The sequence below is a fragment of the Aquarana catesbeiana genome, linkage group LG12 (assembly GCF_042186555.1).
Source record: "Aquarana catesbeiana isolate 2022-GZ linkage group LG12, ASM4218655v1, whole genome shotgun sequence".
Classification (NCBI taxonomy): Eukaryota; Metazoa; Chordata; class Amphibia; order Anura; family Ranidae; genus Aquarana; species Aquarana catesbeiana.
In genome coordinates, this window is record NC_133335.1 from 145,830,143 (window position 1) to 145,844,500 (window position 14,358).

Consider the following 14,358-nt stretch of genomic DNA (forward strand, 5'->3'; position numbering starts at 1 on the left):
TTACATCCACTTAATAAAATCTGGTGAATGTATGGACTGCAGACCAAGTTGCAGCCTTGCAGATCTGAGCCATGGAGGCTTGTGATGCACTGCCCCAGAAGCACTAATCGCTCTAGTAGAGTGCACTTTGACATGAAAAGGTGAAATCTTAATTTTTAACCATTAGGCCTAAATTATAACTTGCCGAATCCACTTAACAATAGTGGATTTTGATGCTGCCTGTCCCTTCCTAGGACCCTCTGGCAGCATAATAAAACATCAGTCTTTCAGAACTGAGCAGTGTTTAAATAGACCTTGACCGCTCTCACTACCTTAAGACAATGTAGTGAGTTCTCTATCCTAGACCATGGTTTTTGAAAAAAAAAAAAAAAAAAAAAAGTGGTAGGACAATATCTTTGTTTGGGTGAAAACCTAAAACCACCTTAATAAAGCATGGCTTCTTTACAGGAGGAAAGAGCGGCCAACTCAGATACCCTTTTGCAGAGGGTATAGCAACCCAAAACACCATTTCCCTTGTCAGAAGGACCAAGGGAGTATGCTGTAAGGGTTTAAAGGGCTGTTTTTGCAGTACCAAGAAAAACTAAGTTCAAGTCCCAAGGGTTCAAGGGTGGTCTAACTGGCGGAATAAGCCGCATTACCCCTTGTATAAAAAACCCTGGACCAAAGAACGAAAGCAAGTGGTCTTTGAAATAAGACTGATAAAGCCGAGACTTGGCCCTTAATAGTACTCAAGGCCAGCTTCATTTGTACTTGTAGAAAAAAACAAGAATTCTACCAATGTTATATTTCCGAGCATGGCAACCCTTGGATTTACACCAGGAAACGTAAGCCCCCCAGAGTCTATAATATCTAACCCTGGAAGCCGGCTTTATTAATGAAGGTAGAAATCACTGACCCGGAGAGACTACGTCTCTTCAGATTGTGGTCTTCAATAGTCAAACCGTCAAACTTAGAATTTGTAAGGTAGGATGGAATATCGGCCCCTGTGAGTGTAGGTCTGGCCATAGTGGAAGGGACCATGGATCCTCCACCGCCAGCTTCACGATTTCTGCATACCAGGACCTTCTGGGCCATGCTGGGGCTACAATTACCGGCTTTCTTTCCAGCTTGATCCTGTGAAGAAGCTGTGGCGGCAACTGAATAGGGAAAAAAGCCTAACTCAGCAAAATCATTCACTGATTCATGTATTTTACACACGCACACACACACACATCTATATTTGGTTCACTTTTCGGAAAAAAAAAAAAATAAAAAAAAATTCCCTTTAGATATTCTTGGGTTTATGTCATTTATATTTCATACATACATTTTTTCACATAGTATCTTTCACCAGTTTACTTTAATGTTCGTCACGACTCCATTCTAATGATAACCAATTCACGCAGGTTATTCATTTCCATCTTTAATTCATGTTTGATTTTTTATTTTGTAGATTATCCATTGATGTTTGTATTTTTATACTGTACATTTGTGTTAAATGTGATTCTACCGCATGTCATTAACTCGGCTAAACCAGCGCTGAGATCTCATGCAGCTAAATTGTCAACTGTCTAGTATCATCTTATTAATGCTGGGTCATGTGATAGGCATGTTCTATGTATAAAAGTGGTCATTTTTATGTAAACCAGCTATGAGTAAGCGCTCCGCAAGAGTGTGAAACGCGTTAGTGGTTAAGCTGTACTGCTCTAACAGCGTCATGTACTAATTTTATGCCACATTATTGAATAAAGAAGATTTTACTTATTTGCCCATTCCAGAGTGCGGCTGTCCAGATCTTTTTCCTGCACGCCTACAATCACTAGGCATCTGTCTCGCGTGCGAGTGGACCCCTTATCCTTGACATAAAGTTGATCAACTACATGTTGAACCTGGACGCCAAAAGACCTACGTCCATGATCCCCCATCTTTGGCTATAGCCAGAAAGATTTCGGGGTGAAGGGACTACTCCGAGAACAACTGCTGGCGACTCACATAGTCCACCTGCCAATTCTTTATTCCTGGAATGAAGACTGCTGATAGGCAAAGAACATCCTTTTCCGCCCAAGCTAGAATATGGTCCACCACTGAGCTGTGTGACCCTTAGTGCCCCCTTGGCGATTGATATAGGCCACAGCTGTGGCATTGTCGGATTGGATCCTGACAGGACAACCCCGTAACCCGAATGTTCAGGGCCAGACGCACTTGCGCCCGAATCTAGGATGTTGATGGGCAGTTGTCTTTTCCAGTACTGCTCCCCAACCGGAAAAAGGTTGGCATCTGTCGTTACCACTTTCCAGGTAACTGGTATGAAGGTTTTTTCCTTCTGCAGATTCCTGGATACCAACACTACTGAGGCTCTGGAACACCTTTGGGGATAGCCGCATTGGCAAGTCTAAAGCTTGAATCAATTTGTTCCAAGCAGACAAGATACTGTTTTGCAACAGTCTCAAATGGAACTAGGCATAGGGAACTGCTTCGAATGAAGCCACCATCTTTCCTAACAACCTCATGCAAAGCCGAATGGAGGGATCTCCTTTCGACCTGACCATCCGTACCAGCTCTCTTATGGAATTAATCTTTGCCTGAGGCAAGAACACCTTTTTCTGAGCTGTGTCTATGATCAGACCCAAGTACTCCAGCCTTTTTAGAGGCAACTAGTTGTAATGCGTACGCTTTGCTCCAAACGAGCCACCGAGTGGTCTATTAGCAGTAGATCGTCTAGGTACGATTTATATTTTTAGATGTAGAATGGGTCTGACATTTCCATTCAGTTTTGGCACTGTAAAGAGGTTTGAATAAAACGCCAAACCTTGCTCTTATGTGGGGATTTGTATGATCACCCCCTGAGCCATTAAATCGGTCTAGTGCCCGAAACAGAGATTACTCCCTGGATCTTTGGGAACGTTTGACCTCAAATCAAGACTGTGGAAATACCCGAAATTCCAGTTTGTACCCTAGAGTTACCGTGAGGATGACCCACCTGTCCTGAATTTCCTCTTGCCAGCCTTCTGAGAACTGCAGAAGACTCCCCCCCAACCTGGCAAGGGGGGTGCCCCTTCATAATGAGGCTTTAGAATTCTGTTTTGCAGGATTCCGGCCCCAGGACTTCTTTTGTGCCTGGGTCTGACCCTGAGGTCTTCCCCTAGAGTGACGGCGGAGGCCGTCGCCACTGCCTAGAGGCAGATGCCCCTGGTGCAGGAAAAAAAAAAAAAAAAAAAGTCTGCTTAAATAAAAAGGGAGTTTATTCTTTTATCAGGCAAAAGAGTACTTTTCCCACTGGAAAATTGTTTGGATGTATTTGTCCAAATCATCCTCAAATAGCCGATCCCCATGAAAATGAAAACCAGTCAGGAGTTTTTTTGCATGGTGCTTCGGCTGACCAATTTTTTAACCACAGGATTCTACGCATGTGTATTAGCACAAGCGCAAGGCAGGACACCTTGGTGAATAGAATCTTTAATGGCGTCTATGACAAAACATAATTGCTTTTGGCAGTTCGGCCAAATCCTTGGCTTGTTGTACAGGAACCTCTTTAAGGGCCTGTCCAAATTGGATTGACAGATGCCTATTGCAGCGACTGCAGGCTGAGTAACGGCACCTGCCCAAGAAAAACAGGATTCTAACAGGAATTCCAAGCTTTTATCTGTTGGATCCTTAAGCATTTGTGCATTGTCTACTAGACAAGTTAGACTTCATTCACACTGGAAAGTGCAGCGTCAACTGCTGATACATTCTATTTTTGGTGAATTTCTCCACCATGGGATAGAGAATTCGTAGTATCTCTTTGGAGAGAAAAAAATTCTTATCTGGGTGATCCCATTCAGCATAAATAAGCTGTTCTAGCAATGCATGGACAGGACATGCATGCAAAGGCTTTGAAGGTTTTAAAGAACCCAAAGAAGAAATTGAACTTTCAGCTGACTCAGTTAGGGGTAGCATGAAAGTAGAACAAACCATCTCCGTAAGAGACCATCAGCAACTCAGATTGCGAGGCTGAAAAGGGTTCATCTACGTTTTTTTACGCCACAGAGGAGTGATCGGTTTGTCTTTCCTCCTGATCGCCTGAGGGTAACACCTCATCCTGTATCCACTGTTCCCCTTGCAAAGGGTCTAAGGTGGGGGAGGGTGGGATCTAACACGCTTCCTATCCATTTGAATAGAGGATGCGAATAAAGCCGCTAAACTTCCTTCTAGGCCCTGCAGGGCGGAGGAAAAGGCATCTTCAGTTACGTATATAGGGGCTGAGATGAGAGAAGCAGCACCACCAATTTGTTCCAATGACTCACTCTGGCTTGCCATAATTGGTATTTCAGGCGAGGATGACAGTGTGGAGACACGGCTGGAGTTTCTAGCACCTTTGTGGTGTCTTTTTTGGTACGCATAGTCCTCTAAGCACAAAAGCAGAGGCACTATTTAATTGCACTAATTGCTGAACATAGTCTGACAGAGTAATGCCGCTATATAGGTTCAGCCTAGTGCTGGGACAAATGTCCTTTCCATATTAGGAAAATGCCACTTGCAGCCCTTACGTGCCCCACCACTCCTGTGTCCAGAGTGTAGGCTGCTTGCTCCTCCTCGCTATCAGATGAGGAGAGACTGCTCCAGCTGATCATTAAGCCTGTGCTTGTGCCGTGCATCCTTGTGGATGCTCACGGAGCCGCGGCTAGGCCCCAACTCCCTTACCTAACCCACCCCCCTCCTTTTTCATTTGAAAATGCTCACGCGCGGGCGGCTTTCAGGTCCGTAGACCCAACACAAGAGGGTTGGATCTTACTAGGTTTCTTCCCTTATCCCCACCGCAGGATTTGCCGATTTAACAGACAGATCCAATCTTCACCCATCACGGCGGGCTGCGTTTAGTAAACCTTCAAGGAACGGGTCTCCACTCCCTTGGACCTGTAAAAGCACCCCGCCAGGAATAACTTTAGGTAATGTAGCATGACCAAAGCTTTGGGTCCCGGGGTCCAGCCCTGCAAAGAGGCGTTACAGGCAAAACCTTGTGCTTCGGATACGAGGCCCGGGTATCATCCACTTTGGCCTCAATGGCACTTTGGATGGATCCAGTCTATGGAGGATATTTAAATCCAGCAAGGATCCCTCCTGGAGCTCCTCAGAGCTCACACATCTTCACTTGTGACCAACACCTTAGACACTGGTGAAAAAAAAAACTGAGGTGTTCCCGGTATGGGAGGGGTTATATAGGAAGGCAACTTCCTGTTTAGGGTGTGCCAGTGTCCATCACCTGAAGGTGGCCTATAACCCACATAGTAATTACTATGGTGCTCTGTGGCCCGTGATGTACGATAAATAGGTTTTGTTCCTTCCTGGGAAGACCTTCATTTTCGCAATAATGTGTCTTTTCTAAATTGTTATCAAAATGAGCTGAGCTCATTCATAGTCAGGTCCATAAATATTGGGACATTGACACAATTCTAATCTTTTTGGCTCTATACACAACGGATTTGAAATGAAACAAACAAGATGTGCTTTAACTGCAGACTTTCAGCTTTAATTTGAGGGTATTTACATCCAAATCAGGTGAATGGTGTAGGAATTACAACATTTGTATATGTGCCTCACTTTTTAAGGGACCAAAAGTAATGGGACAGATTAACATTCATCCATCAAACTTTCACTTTTTAATACTTGGTTGCAAATCCTTTGCAGTCAATTACAGCCTGAAGTCTGGAATGCATAAACATCACCAGACGCTGGGTTTCATCCCTGGTGATGCTCTGCCAGGCCTCTACTGCAACTGTCTTCAGTTCCTGCTTGTTCTTGGGGCATTTTCCCTTCAGTTTTGTCTTCAGCAAGTGAAATGCTCAAATCAGATTCAGGTCAGGCGATTGACTTGGCCATTGCATAACATTGCACTTCTTTCCCTTAAAAAAACTCTTTGGTTGCATTTGCAGCATGCTTCGGGTCATTGTCCATCTGCACTGTGAAGCGCCGTCCAACGAGTTCTGAAGCATTTTGCTGAATATGAGCAGATAATATTGCCCCAAACACTTCAGAATTCATCCTGCTGCTTTTGTCAGCAGTCAAATCAATAAATACAAGAGAACCAGTTCCATTGGCAGCCATGCATGCCCATACCATGACACTACCACCACCATGCTTCATTGATGAGGTGGTATGCTTTGGATCATGAGCAGTCCCTTTCCTTCTCCATACTCTTCTCATCACTCTGGTACTAGTTGATCTTGGTCTCATCTGTCCATAGGATGTTGTTCCAGAACTGTGAAAGCTTTTTTTAGATGTTTGGCAAACTCTAATCTGGCCTTCCTGTTTTTGAGGCTCACCAAATGGTTTACATCTTGTGGTGAACCCTCTGTATTCACTCTGGTGAAGTCTTCTCTTGATTGTTGACTGTGACACACATACACATACCTCCTGTAGAGTGTTCTTGATCTGGCCAACTGTTGTGAAGGGTGTTTTCTTCACCACGGAAAGAATTCTTCGGTCATCCACCACAGTTGTTTTCCGTGGTCTTCCGGGGTTGCTGAGCTCACCGGTGTGTTCTCTTTTTAAGGATGTTCCAAACAGTTGATTTTGCCACACCTAATGTTTTTGCTATCTCTCTGATGGGTTTTTTTTTTTTTTTCAGCCTGATGGCTTGCTTCACTGATAGTGACAGCTCTTTGGATCTCATATTGAGTGTTGACAGCAACAGATTCCAAATGCAAATAGCACACTTGAAATGAACTCTGGATCTTTTATCTGCTCCTTGTAAATGGGATAATGAGGGAATAACACACACCTGGCCATGGAACAGCTGAGCAGCCAATTTTACTTTTGGTCCCTTAAAAAGTGGGAGGCACATATACAAACTGTTGTAATTCCTACACCGTTCACCTGATTTGGATGTAAATACCCTCAAATTAAAGCTAAAAGTCTGCAGTTAAAGCACATCTTGTTCATTTCAAATCCATTGTGGTGTATAGAGCCAAAAAGATTAGAATTGTGTCGATGTCCCAATATTTATGGACCTGACTGTATATGCCCGACTAAAGACACATGTGAAATCCTGTATCTTGAGCTTGTTCATACGTGCAGTGACCTCTGAAGATCGATCTGTGCTAGATCACTTTTCATAGGGCATTAGATAGGCAGCATTATGTTGCCTTCTCAGCGCCCAATTTACCTCGTAAATGCTGCACTACACCGTGCCACAAATGCAGGGCGGTAGAGATAAAGCCCCAAAAACTTTCATTTGTCGTGTTTGACAACTATGTCTGCCGAAAGAGATATGCCGTTTAATTTTTGCCACCGCTGTGGCATGCGTACGGCCCTAAGTGCCTACATGCCCCAGGGGGTTGTTGAAGGGTGGCGACAACGCAACTCAACAACCTGGTTTTACTACCCCCGAGCCTCACATGCAAATAAAGTCTTTATTTTGTTTTCAAATGTATTAATTGGCGTTTCTACTAAAAAAAAAGTTACAGTATCTAACAAATACATAATACTTTCCAAAACAACCAAAGCTGTTTTTAAGCATTGCATGGTGCATTTTTTTTTCACCAAAAGACAAATGTTGAGCTACCTGTATGACAGACAGCCAATGTAGAAACACAGGCATCTGCACAAGCATCAATCACAAACATGTTACAGAGTTCAAATATACAGTGCCTTGAAAGTATTCATACCCCTTGAAATTTTCCACATTGTCATGTTACAACCAAAACCTGGAATTTTACGTAATAGACCAGCACAAAAGTTTCACCTAATTGTTAAGTGGAAGGGTGAGTCAATACTTTGTAGAACCACCTTTCACTGCAATTATAGCTGCCAGTCTTTTTGGGGATGTCTCTACCAGCATTGCACATCTAGAGAGAGTGACATTTTTGCCCATTCTTTGCAAAATAGCTCAAGCTCTGTCAGATTGTTCACAGATGCTCTCCATCCAGCAATTTTCATGTCTTGCCACAGATTCTCAATTTGATTTAGGTCTGGACTTTGGCTGGGCCATTCTAACACATGACTATGCTTGATCTAAACCACTCCATTGTAGCTCTGGCTGTATGTTTAGGGTCGTTGTCTTGCTGGAAGGCAAACCTCTGCCCCAGTCTCAAGTCTTTTGCAGGCTCCAACAGGTTTTCTTCTAAGATTGCCCTATATTTGGCTCCATCCATCTACCCATCAACTCTGACCAGCTTCACTGTCCCCGCATCCCCACAACATGATGCTGCCATGTTTCACATTGGGGATGGAGTGTTCAGGGTAAAGTGCAGTGTTATTTTTCCGCCACACACACAGCGCTTTGCTTTTAAGCCAAAAAGTTAAAATTTTGGTCTCATCTGACCAGAGCACCTTCTTCCACGTTTGCTGTGTCCCCTACATGGCTTCTCACAAACTGCAAAAGGGACTTTTTATGGCCTTTTACTTGCCACTCTTCCATAAAGGCCAGATTTGTGGAGTGCAAAACAAACAGTTGTCCTGTGGACATATTCTCCTACCTGAGCTGTGAATCTCTGCAGCTCCTCCAGAGTTACCATGGGCCTCTTGGCTCCTTGCACGGCCTGTCAGTTTAGGTGAATGGCCATGTCTTGGTAGGTTTGCAGTTGTGCCATACACTTTCCATTTTCAGATGTTGAATTGAAGAGTGCTCCATAAGATGTTGACAGCTTGGGATTTTTTTTTATAATCTAAGCCGGCTTTAACCCTTTCATGACTAAGCCTATTTTTAAAATTTGGTGTTTACAAGTTAAAATCCGTATTTTTGCTAGAAAATTACTTAGAACCCCCAAACATTATATTTTTTTTAGATGAGAATCTAGAGAATAAAATGGCGATTGTTGCAATATTTTATATCACACGGTATTTGTGCAGCGGTGTTTGAAACGCACATTTTTGGGAAAAGGGACAATTTCATGAAGTTTAAAAAATCCAAACAGTAAAGTTACCAATTTTTTTGTATAATGTGAAAGATGTTACGCCGAGTAAATAGATACCAAACAGGTCACGCTTTATAATTGCACGCACTCGTGGAACGGCGGCAAACTACGGTACCTAAGAATTTCCATAGGTGAAGCTTTAAAGTTTTACGGTTACCAGGTTAGAGTTACAGAGGAGGTCTAGTGCTAGAATTATTGCTCTCGCTCTGACGATCGCGATACCTCACATGTGTGATTTGAACACCGTTTACATATGCGGGCGTGACTGCGTTTTCTTTGCTGCGCGAGCTCGCGGGGACGGGGGCGCTTTAACATTTTTTTTTCTTATTCATTTTATTTTTATAAATTGTGTTAAACAAAAAAAAAAAAAAAATTTTTTGATGACTTTTATTGCTGTCAAAACATTCCTTGTGACAGTAACAGGTGGTGACAGGTATTCTTTATGGAGGGATACCTCCTTTGCACTTCACAGTATTCAGATCGCCTAAAACGGCGATTCTGAATACTGTGTATCTTTTTAAAACCGGCGCCATTGGCAGCCGAGTAAACGGGAAGTGACGTCATGACGTCGCTTCCGCGTTTACAATGAGAAGGCTGGAACGAAGCCGCCCACAGCCGCCGGAGGCAGCTGATTGGTCACCGGGCCTCAACACAACTTAATCCCTGACCTGTCAGGTGGTTTCTTTGGCCTTCATGATGCTGTTTGTTCATTAGGGATCTCTAACAAACCTCTGAGGACTTTACAGAACAGCTGTATTTATAATGATTCAATTATGCACAGGTGTACTCTATTTACTAATTAGATGACTTCTGAAGGCATATGGTTCCACTAGATTTTATTTAGGGGTATCAGCGTAAAGGTGGCTGAATAAAATAAATAAAAATGCACACCACGCTTTTCACATATTTGTAAAAATTTTGAAAACAATTTTTCATTATCCTTCCACTTCACAATTATGTGCTACTTTGTGTTGGTCTATCACATAAAATTCCAATAAAATACATTTACGTTTTTGGTTGCAACATGACAAAAATGTGGAAAACTTCAAGGTAGGTTGGATGCACCAAGTTTCACCAACACTAATGTCATTATTGTACTATAAAATGGAGCAACCATTCAACTTAGGAAAAAAATAATGTGCCACCCAAAATAATGTGGTAGCAGCAACAGCTTTCAAATATAAAGAGAGAGTCAACATAAATAATTCAGTCAAAAAGCAAAACAGTCTTATGAAAATTTCTAATGGCCAGTGCCTAACTATTCAGTCATCTTTCCTTATGCATTTCCGACTCCAATGCTACTAACACATCTCCAAAGATTTTCAACTCTGTCTCAATTATTAAATATCTGATGACCTTTATTATGTTGTCTGCATACCCAACTAGCAGAGGTTTTAACCTAGAATTAAAGATATGACATTGCGGAAAACTTTGCTCTGCACCATTTTTTTTTTTTTAATTAGCTAGTGTGTTCACTTTTATTGTAGCCTTTAATTTAAACTTAGACAAAAGATATCTCCCATGGCACTTTGTTGCAGCAATAGAAATCACACAATTACAATTTGGTGTATTAAGGGATGGAGAAGCCTTCTTCCCATGATATAACTGCTACTCTCTGCTTTTAATTTAAACTTATTACAACGTGTAGGTGGTGTGTAAAAGCATAATGAAAAATAGCATAAAGTCTAACTGCTAACATTTTATACACAAAAAAAATAAAAATCCTAACAGCTTACCTGTAAAATCCTTTTCTTTGAAGTACATCATGGGACACAGAGCCATAGCAGTTACTATGCGAGTTATAGGCCACATTCAGCTGATGGACACTGGCACACCCTAAATTAAAAAGTGCACTCCCTATATAACCCCTTTCACTGGTGCGAGTACTTCAGTTTTGTAGCAAAAGAATACACGTGTATACCAAGAAGGGAGGGACCTTTGTGTCCCGTGATATACTTCAAAGAAAAGGGTTTTACAGGTAAGCCATTATAAAAATCCTATTTTCTTATCGTACATCACGGGACACAGAGCCATAGTAGTTACTATGTGGGAGGTCCTATAGCAATGCCAACTGAAGGGAGGGAGACACAACAAAAGTAGGGCAAGAGACTAGAGGACTTATACTGCAGTACACTGCGCCCAAAGGCGATGTCCTCATGCCTTTCACATCTACTTGATAGAATCTGATAAATGTATGGACTGAAGACCAAGTTTCGGCCTTGCAGATCTGAGCCATGGAGGCTTGGTGATGCACTGCCCAAGAAGCACTAACAGCCCTGGTGGAGTGCGTTTTAATACGAAAAGGAGGAATTTTCCTCTTTAAACCATAAGTTTGGACAATCACTTGACAAATCCATTTTGAAACAGTAAATTTCGATGCTGCCTGTCCTTTAGGACCATCTGGCAACAGAAACAAAACATTTGTTTACGAATTTGAGCGGTCACTTTCAATAGACCTTGACCGCTCTCTCACCACATCAAGAAAATGTAGTGACCTTTCTTCCACAGAAACGAAGTTCTGGAAAAAAAAAAAAAAAAATTAAGGCAGAACAATATCCTGGTTTAAATGAAAACCTGATGCTACCTTTGGTAAGAATTCAGGATGAGCCCGCAATACAACCTCATCCTTATGAAGGACCAATATGGCTCCTTACAAGAAAGAGCAGCCAACTCCGATACTTTTCTTGCAGAAGATATAGCAACCAAGAAAATTATTTTTTCCCCCCTCAAGGACCAAGGGAATATCTCATACTGGCTCCAAAAAAAGGCTGCTTCTATAAGCCGACAGGACTAAAATTAAGTCCAGAGGGTTCAGGGGTGACCAAAACTGGAGGATTAATCCATGTTACCCCCTGAATAAAGTTACGAACCAGAGAGAGGGAAGCAAGTGGTTGATGAAAAGAAAAAGACCAATAAGGCCAACATCTGGCACGATAGGATTAGAAATGAAGCTGGCCTTGAGTACTATCTGTAGGAATTCAAGTATCCTACCTATGACATATTTCCTGGGGTGCCAATCCCTGGATTTACACCAGGAGACATATGCCTTCCAGATTCTTAACTCTGGAGGCCAGCTTCCTAGCATTTAACCAAATTAGAACTACTGAGGCTAACCATCCACGATCTTTTCAGAATGTGGGTCTCAATAGCCAAACCGCTAATTTTAGCTTTTGTAAGGTAGGATGGAATACCGGACCTCGCGAGAGAAGGTCTGGTCATAGTGGTAGGGACCAAGGGTCCCCCACTGCCATTATGATCTCGGCAAACCAAGATCTTCTAGGCCACACGAATCACCTCTTTCCCTTCTTGCTTGATCCTGCGAAGAAGGCGCGGAAGCAGCAGAACAGGAGGGAACGCATAGATCAGTAAAAAACTGATCCCACGGAAAAAAAAAAAAAAAAAAAAAAAAATCAAGTCATCTGTTTCGTATGCCATCAGATCCCTGGTCCTTGACACAAAGTTCCACATCCGGAACTCCCCATCTTCTGACATATCAACAGAAACATGTCGGGGTGAAGGGACCATTCTCCTGGGAACAATTGTTGGTGACTCAAGTAGTCCGCCTGCCAATTCACCATTCCTGGAATGAAAATTGCTAATAGGCAAGGAATGTTTGTTTTCTGCCCAAGATAGAACATGATTCACCTCTTTCTGGGCCGCACAACTTCTCGTGCCACCTTGGTGAATGATAAAAGCCACAGCTGTGGCACTGTCGGCTTGGATCCTGATAGGACAATTCCGTAGTTGGGCCTCCAGGACCAGGCGTACTGCCCGAATCTCTAGAATATTGATGGACATGGTCATCTCTGATTTGGACCATTTCCTTTGGACAGATGCTTCTTCCAGGACTGCTCCTCAGCCCAGAAGGCTGGCATCTGTTACCACCTTCCAGGTAACTGGTAGAAAGGATTTCTCTTTTTGAAGATTCTTGGATTATCAACCACCAATTGGGGCTCTGACGCACATTGGGGGATAAACGCATTGGGAAGCCCAAAGCTTGGGCCTTCTTGTTCCTAGTTGACAGGATACTGTTTTGCAGCAGTCTTAAATGAAACTGCGCGTAAGGAACGGCCTTGAAAGAAGCCACCATCTTTCCCAACAAATTCATGCAAAGCCGAATAGAAGGATTCTTCTTTGACTTGAGTAACTTAATCAGTTCTCTTACTGATCCTTTCCTGGGGAAAAAAAAAAATCCTCTTCTGAGCTGTATCAATGATCAGCCCCAAGTACTACAATCACTTTGATGGATTTAAGGATTTCTCTAGGTTGAGAATCCAACTTGGGTATTCCAGGTAGCTGACTGTGGTGACCAAAGTTTGGATTAAGCGGGCTACCGAATTTGATCTATGTAGGCTAGTATTGTTATACCTTGAGCCCTTATCCTGGCTAAAGGAGGAGCCAGGACCTTTGTAAACACTCGAGGTGAAGTAGCTAGACCAAAAGGCAGAGCTAAAAACTGAAAATGAAGATTTTCTACCTTGAAGCGTAGAAGTCTCTGGTGAAAAAAACCCCCCGACACATGGAAAAAAGCATCCTTGATGTCGATTGACGCCAGTCGGATTGAATCCATGCGAAAAGAACGGATATTCAATAGCGGTTTAGATCTTTGATCTAAAATGGGTCAGATATCCCCATACGGTTTTGGAACCCTAAAAAAGGCTTGAATAAAACCCTAATCCTTGCTCTAACCAAGGGGACCCTTTGAGACAAGAGATGATCCAAAGCTAGAAAGACCTTTTTCACTGGATCTCTGGGAACGTTTTGATCTGAGAAAACGAGGAGACGGGAACTCTGACATTGTTCCTGCCAGACCCTGGAAACTGTAGAAGCCCCCCCCCCACTCGAGCGAGCAGGGGCACCCTTTCCTAAGGCCTTAGTATCTTGTTTTGTGGGTTACCTCCCCCAGGTCCTCTTTTGACCCTGGGACTGACCCTGAGGTTTACCTCTTGAATCCTGACGGTGGAGGCCGCCGTGACTGCCTTGAGGCAGATGCCCCTGGGACTGGAGAAGAAGCATATTCTAAAGAAAAATACTTAAACGTCTTAACCAGAAAAAAAAAAAAAAAAAAAAGGGAACTTTTCCCCATTAAAATTCTTTGGATATACTCCAAATAACCGCTTCCGCTGACCATCTTTCAACCATAGAATTCTATGCACATGTACCAGCCTTAGCATGAGCCGTGTGGCCTGGAGAATAGAATCTTTCATAGCGTCAACTGTAAAACAGAACGCTTCCGATATGCCGGCCAAACCCTGGGCCTGCTGATCAGGAATTACTTTGAGTACTTCTATAAACTGGTCCTTTAAGGACTTAGATACTCTGAACGCTAGCGCAAGTCTGAATGACTGAACCTGTGAGCACATTTTTTTTTTCTTCTCTTCAAAAGGAACTCCAACTTCTTGGGTCTGTTGGACCCTTTAGCATATGAACATTGTCTACTGGACAAGTCAGGTTTTTGTTTACTGAGGATATAAATTGCTGGAAC

At 42.8% G+C, this 14,358-nt stretch overlaps 1 protein-coding gene across 1 annotated transcript in view; it reads right to left on the bottom strand.

Moving 5' to 3' along the window:
- PSME3 (proteasome activator subunit 3) overlaps positions 1-14,358 on the bottom strand; it is a 98,899-nt gene that overhangs the window by 28,129 nt on the left and 56,412 nt on the right. The gene's annotated exons all lie outside the window — the stretch shown is intronic.